Below are 7,490 nucleotides of genomic sequence, written 5' to 3'. Positions count from 1 at the left end.
TAACAGAGCGACCATTCCCAAGAGACACTTTCTGAATTTGTCATCTTTTTCAGAGTGGTGAAAGAGTGTTGTCACCTGGTATTGTTCATTTTGTGTGCTGGGGGTGCTTTGTCTGTTAAATAGACAGGTTCTTTCCACTTCTCTCCAAGGAATCCTTCCTGACCCGGTTGGGGAGAGGGGCTGTGTGGGTTTCCTTTCTGGAGGGGCCCCTTTGGAAGTTTTCTCCGAAATTTGCCCTAAATCAGGACAAAAGTTGGTGCCCAATGCATGGGGCTTGAGAGAGAGTGGAAAAAACCCTGGTCTGACTGCATTTTGGTTGCCATTACTCTGTGTTGGTATCAAGCAGTTAATGGCCATGTTTTCTGAATTCATAATGTCTCTTGGGATGGAGGCTTGCATGCATTTCTGGTCCCCAGGTGCAGAGGATCATTAACGGGACATCACACCATGATCAATATGATCAAGTGAAGCCAATTTATTACAAAAAGCAAGCCATATTTATACTGTTCTCTATTGTTCACACCTCAAGCTAATACATGATTGGTTAAGTCCTTTTTACGCACGCATTTTGACATTTCAGTTAATTTTAGTTAATCTTTCTTCTTCATGCATCTTGCTGCAGGTTTTCTTGTGTGCCTTTGCATCCTGAACCATCTGCTGCTGAGCATGTTCTTCTCCTTTTGTGTCCTTCAAGGGCATAGAGACCTTACTCAGTTTCTAAGAAGGCTGGATTGTGCATATGTTGCATAGTCCATTGTCCTGCAAAAAACCCTCAACACTCCTCCCAATGCTTTCTGGTCATTCAAGTGCCCTTCAGCTGACTGGTTTCATGCTTTGAGCTTTGGGGAATTGCCTAATATTTCTGAAGCTCAAATAAATATCATATTAGTCAACATCTTAATTGTGTTTATATCTCACAGAATTACCTTTTCTTTTGTCTTTGTCTGAAACTGTTGCTGTACGGAAATCTCTGGGGGATGGTGGACATGTCAGATGGTGCTGGGACATCCCAGTGCACTTGGACCTTGGCTCTGCACAGGAGAGCTCTTCATCCCCTTTCTCTCTTTTCGTCCCTCTGGGCATGGAGGGAGCTCCTGACTTCAGTGTGCGACTTGTGTGTGCAAAGAGCAAATCTGGGCAGAATCAGGGCAGGAAGGGTTTGGGGAGACCTTGGGATCTGTGCTGGGCACAGAAGGTGTTTTCCATTGCTCTGAAGCTGTCTGCTGTGGAAAGTGGATTTAATATCCCACAGAGAAATGACTTTTGCATTTCATGGAGCTGTGCCTTCCCTTGGCTTTGTTAGCTGACAAGAAATGAACATCCCTCTGTGTCTCGGGCAGCTCCTTCTCCAAGGAAAGCAGGTGGGAGTTGGAGTCAAGGAGCTGAAAGCTGCAGGTGCAGCCTGGGCTGGAGGGAGCTCAGATTTGCACAAGGCTGCTCTGAGTGCCAGGGCTTGGATGGGGGAAATGGTGGGGTGGGGGTAGGGACAGAGTCTGATTGATTGTCAGCCATGAAGGGTCTTGATTTTCATATCTATTCAAACTGCATGAGGAGGTACTGGGATTCAGTGTCAATTGAAGATTGCACATATCAATTTATTAACAGGGAAAAAAACCTAAACGGGACCTAAGAAATCTTTTCTCACTGTTTTTTAAAATAGAATATATTCAGTTTGAATGCACTTCTGAAATCTGCCTAATTAACCACACAAGATTTGAAAACTGAAATCAAATTATCCCTAGAGGCTTGGCTTGTTAAGGTGTTCTGAATGTTACTGAGCCCTGGGACACTGAATTCCTGAACTGAAGAGCTGAAGGCTGAACAAGCCTCTGGAGCAGGAAAATTCAGCAGCAGCCTCCAAGGTGCTGAGGATGTCAGCAGCCCCCACCGAGGCCATCCCTGCCCAGAGACCGTGGGGAAATGGGCAGGCAAGGAGAGCGTCACTGGGGCTGCTGCAGCACAACTCAGAGGCAGCAGCGGCTCCAGCTGGGAAATGGAGTGTGGAATGTGGCTGGGAGTTCAAAGGAACAAAACAGCCTTTACTGGGAACTTTAGAAAAATCAGAGAAATTTTGGCAAAAGGTTTAGTATGACATTCAAACAACAAAAACCAATTCTCAAAGCACTGACTTGGCCCATTCACCTTCACAAACTCTTAGCTTGATCAATTTTAAGTTACTCAAATTTTACAAGAAGCGTGAATTAAAAAGAGAGAAAGACAAAAAAGATACAGAGAAGCACACACACAGCTACCAACTCCTGGATTCCAGCAGTGTTCAGATAGAAATTCCAGGAGGAGAGAGGGTCAAGATGTGTGCTTGCCTTGTGGTCAGCCTTCAATACCCCTTGGTGTTGCTGGGCCCTTCCCCCAGGTGGGCCTTGGGCTCATTTGGTCCCTCAGGAGCTGGGCTGGGGCTGCAGAGGTGGCTGTGGAGCATTGCCTGTGCTGTGCCAGGGACTGGCAGACACTGCTGGGCTGGGATAGAGGCTCTGGGAGGATTGGGGTCACAGGGCATGTCGGTTTCTCGGCTGTTTAGGTGGCCTGGAAAGGCCCAGGGATGGCCTTGAAGAGCCGACGCTTCAAAGGACGAGAAGAGACTTCTGATCTTTTCTCGGTCTCGGTGTTTATTAATTGTTTATCTAAAAGATTTTCTTTCGGCCCAACAGAGGTCTGCACAGCAAGTCAGCCATGGGCACACTGCGAGCCCCCGGGGCGGTCACCTATCTTTATACACGAAGTTACTTACACAATATTTATTATTTTTCCCCAATACCTTTTACCCTTATTAACCGGTGCACTTCTAGTAATAACCAATCCCAAAGTGCCAACATCACCACAGAAGATGGAGGCCAAGAAGAAGAAGAACAGGACACGCCCCAATTTCTCCATCTTACTTCTTTAGACCCCCCTGTACAGAAATCTTAAACCCTGTGTCTTACACTCTAATTAACTTATCCCTTCACCATTCACCCAGTGAAATCCTCCCATCCTCATACAGGTGTCGTCTCCTGTGTAGGATCAAAGTCCAGCCACCAGACACTTCTGGCAATGTTCCAGGACTCCCGAGCCCCCCAAGGGTGGTCTCGGCCACTCTGCACCTCCGTCCTGAGGTGCTGAGATCCCACCAGGGCAGGGCAGGGCAAGGCTGGACCTGCCCCTTCCTCCCCCACACACAAAATGCTTAGAGCCAACAATCTCCTCCAGTCTGTCACTACAGGGAATGCTGGAAGTGAAATCCCATTTGTGACCATGGCCACCTGTTTCAGAAGGACAGTTCTTTTCCATAGGAAGGAAAGCACAGAGCTCCAAGGTTTGAAAGGCAGATGAGAACCTCAGTAGGCCAAGACCAGCCAGACGTGTCAAGAATGGCACGTTTTTTTTGGGAGCAGTCTTTGAATTTAGGGAATTTTGGAGGTGGAAACCCAATCTCGGCCATGGGCACCTGGAGAGGCAGGACAGTTCTTTCCCATGGGAAGGAGAGCATGGACCCTCACTCAGTGTTTTTGGGAACACATGAGAAGTGACTATTGTGAAACCACTGCCAGTCAGATTTGTCCTGACAATATTCCTATGGGAACAATCTCGAGATATAAGGAAATTTGGAGGTGAAATCCCAGTTCTGGCCATGGGTGCCTGGAGCAGAAGGACAGTTCTTTTCCATTGGGAAGGAAAGCACAGAGCCCCAGTGTTTCAGCAGCAGATGAGAAGTGACCCTCAACATGCACAGGTCAGCTGGACCAGTCAGGCAGCCAATGAGAGGCCAAACCAGCCAGAGCTGTTCTGTTTTCCCTTGGTTTTATGGGGCTCCATAGTGTCACAATGGTGCCTTGGATCCATGGGGCCCCGCAGTGTCATAATGGTGACTTGATTCCATGGGTTCCAGCAGTGTCACAATGGTCTCTTGATTACAAGAAGACCTGTAGTGCCACAACGGCCCCTAGGTTCCATGGGGTCCCACAATGTCACAGTGGCCCCTAGGTGTCATAAGGCCCCACAGTGTCACAACGGTCCCAAGGACTCCCTGAGCCCTTGCAGTGTCACAATGGTCTCCATGGTTCCCCAGGCCCCACAATGTCATGGGACTCCTCTGTTCCATGAGGTCTGCAATGTCACAATGGACCTTTGTACCCTGGGGCTTTGCTGTGTCACAATGGTCTCCTCTGGCTTCACAGTGTCACAATGGACCATTGATGACAGCAGGCCACTCTATTGCCCTGGAGCTTTGGTTCCATGCAGCCCTGCAGTGTCACAAAGGCCTCTTGGTTTCATGAGGCCCCACAGTATCACAATAGTCCTCCCAGGGCCACCGTGAGGAGGTCCATAGTATCACAATGGACTTCCTCATGGTCTTACTGGTTCCATGAGGCCTCACAGTGTCCCAATGGTTTTTTTATTCCACCAAGCCTCATAGTGTCACAATGGTCTCCATGTTTCCATGAATCCCAGCAATGTCACAGTGCTCTCCATGATTCCATGGTGCCCCACAGTGTCACAATGGTCCCTTGACCTCCCAGGGCCCCACAGTGTCACACTGGTCCCTTGGTCTTACAGGGCCCCAGAGGGTCACAATGGTCCCCTTGGTTCCATGGGCCCTGTGCTGCTGCATTCCCCCCTCCCCTTCTCAGGCAGCCCTGCCAGCTGAGAAATGCTCCTTGGGCCTGGGCCTTGGCCAACAGCCCCTGGGCTCAGCTCCTCTGCAGCTCATCACAAACACTGCCTGCTCCAGGCACTGCTGCTGCCCAACCAGCTCCTGGTTCCTGTAGCAGCAGCCCTGGGACCTGTTTGTGTTCCCTGAGCGGCACAACATCCCTGTTCTCACCCTGCCAAAGAAAGCTGTTGGTGCCAAGTGCGGCCAGGATGAGCCATTGCTGGGACTGAAGCCCCTCTCTTGGGGCCCTGCAAACAGCGCTCCAAAAGGAGCCCTTGGAGCTCTCCTGGGCCAGCCACTCCCTCTGAGAGGGGCCTCTCCCAGCTTGGAACGCTCCCGTTTGCTGCACTCGGGGATCCTGAACAACGACAGAGCCTGGGCCGATCCCCCCACTCCTCCAGGCTCGGCCCTTCACCCGCTGGGGAGATGCCAAAGCATCAGCAGTGAGCATTGCCTGCCCTCAGGTGAATTGCTCACAGGTGCCTTGCACTGACTCTTTGTGTCTGTGTGCACACAGGAGTGCCTGTGCTGGGGAAATGTGGCAGAAATGCTGCTCTCTGAGGGGTTGGAGTGCCTTGGATAGCTGAGTCAGTCAGATATCCAGATATAAGTAATGGTAAGTCACGATGTCTAAGCTAAGTTAAATGCTGCTAGAGTGTTTCTTTTGCTAAGTTGTATATTTAAGCTATTAGCTAAGTTAAATATTGTTAAGTGTTACTCTATTAAATTGCTAAGTCATGTGTTATAAGTTAGGTCAAATATTTTTAAGTGCCACTCTTTTGCTAAATTGTGAAGTTGAAGGCATCAGTTAGGGTTAAGGTATAAGTTAGGTACTGTTAAATTTGAGATCCTTTGAGCTTTAGGCCATATTCCTTTTATCCTTGCCCTCACTGTCCTTGTGTCATACACACACACACAGGGACAGTTCTCAGTAAATTTCTGGTTTGATTGCCTAGATTTGGTTTGGTTTTGTCATTGCTTTGTTTCCTTAGTGTGCCGGAAGTGTCCAGTCAGGAGCAGAGCGGCTCTTGCCAAGGAACGTTGTGGTGCTTTCTCTTAATACTAAATCTGATATTTGCTGATCCCTTGCAGGGGATTTTTTCAGTGCTCTCAAGGCCTCATTGGTAGCAGGGTGAAGGAGCCCTGGCCCAGGCTCTGGCCCTGGGGGACACGGGGACGCTGCTGGGGGGTCCCTGTCCCCCTGTGCCACCCCCAGGGGCCTGTCCCCCCGTCCCCGTGTCAGGCTCTGGGGTCGATCTCGTGGAACATCCTCTGGGGGAGGCTGCGGGGCCGGGGGCGGGGGGACCCGGGGGGACAGGGGACCCCGCTGTGCATGAGCAGGGTTGGACTGCTCTGGGGGGAGCTGTGAGAGGGGCCGGGGCAGAGTGACCTCCCAAGGGACCTCACACAGCCCCTGTGATGTCACACAGCCTCCTATGATGTCGCAGAGCCCCTGTGATGTCACACAGCCTCCTGTGATGTCTCAGTCCACTCTGGGATATCACAGCACACCCTTGTGATGTCCCAGAGCAAGCTCTGCAGTATCACTCAGTGATGTCATACAGCTGTGCTGTGATTTCACAGAAGACTCTGTGATGTCACAGACGACTCTGTGATGTCAAAAAGTCACCAAGTGATGTCATTGTCTGTTCTGTGGTGTCACACCCAGCTCTGTGTTGACACAAAATCCTGTCTGTAGTGTCCTACTGGCACTCTGTAATGTCACAGCACACGCTTTGACCTTACAGGTTTCTCTATGATGTCATGCAGCCATGCCATGATGTCACAACCTGCTCTGTGATGTCACAGAATCCCCTCTATGATGCTACAGCTGCTCAATGACCTCACACAACAAACTCTGTGATGTCATAGCCCAACCTGTGACCTCACACAGCCCACTCTGTGCTGTCACACAGCCCCTGGCTGACATCCCAGCTGCTCTGTGCCTCTGTGACACAGCCCCAGAGGTGCTGCTGTGACACAGCCCCCTCGGGGACATGCCACAGCCCCTGCCAGTGCTGAGCCCCTGTGAGCTCTGTCTGTGCCCTGCTGGTGTCCCTGAGGGGCCCTGGCAGCGTCCCAGCCCTGCTGGGCTGTGCACAGGAGCTGCTCCTGGCCAGAGCTGTCTCTCTGCAGCGCTGCCCTTGCCAGGAGCTGCCTCTGGGCCAGGAGCCCGGCCCAGCTCAGCAGCACAGACACAGCACAGGGACTTTAATGACCCTCTGGGGCTTTGGTGCTCTTTGCATCAGACTCAGTCCCTCCGAGTGTGCTCAAAAATTTCTGAAGAATTCAAAAAGTAATTGAAACACTAAAATTTCTCAAAATATAAATAGATTCATCTGAGGGACAGGACTGAGAAAGTGTCCCCAGGTTCCAGGAAGAGCAGAACACTCGTTGCAGTGATGGCAGCTGGGGACAAGCAAGGGAAAGGTGTCTCTGATGCTGAGCAAACCTGCACCTCTGTCCCTGCAGGCTGTCGGCATCCCCCGGCTGCCCCACCTGGCTGGGCCCTTCCTTTGCTGACAGCTCTGCCTCCTGCCTGCCTCTGCCTGCCCACACAGAGCCTGGGGCTGCTCCAGGCTCCTGCTGGGGACGTGCTGCACCACAGCCCTGCCCTGCCAGGGAAATTCCTTTCTGCTGCTGCCCAGGCTGGACCTGCCCAGCTGTCCTTGGTGCTATTATGTCTTATTCAGGCTCATTCCTACTATGAAAAAAAAGCTCCAGCCTCTCTGAAACCACCCTTCCATCCCTCCCAGGCTACTCCTATTCTACCCTCAGTCTCCACAGCACTGAGCCCAGAGCCATCACCCTCTACCAGCTGATTTTGTGATGAGGCCTCCAA

The sequence above is a fragment of the Ammospiza nelsoni genome, chromosome 17 (genome assembly GCF_027579445.1).
Source record: "Ammospiza nelsoni isolate bAmmNel1 chromosome 17, bAmmNel1.pri, whole genome shotgun sequence".
Lineage (NCBI taxonomy): Eukaryota > Metazoa > Chordata > Aves > Passeriformes > Passerellidae > Ammospiza > Ammospiza nelsoni.
This window is presented reverse-complemented; position numbering follows the sequence as displayed.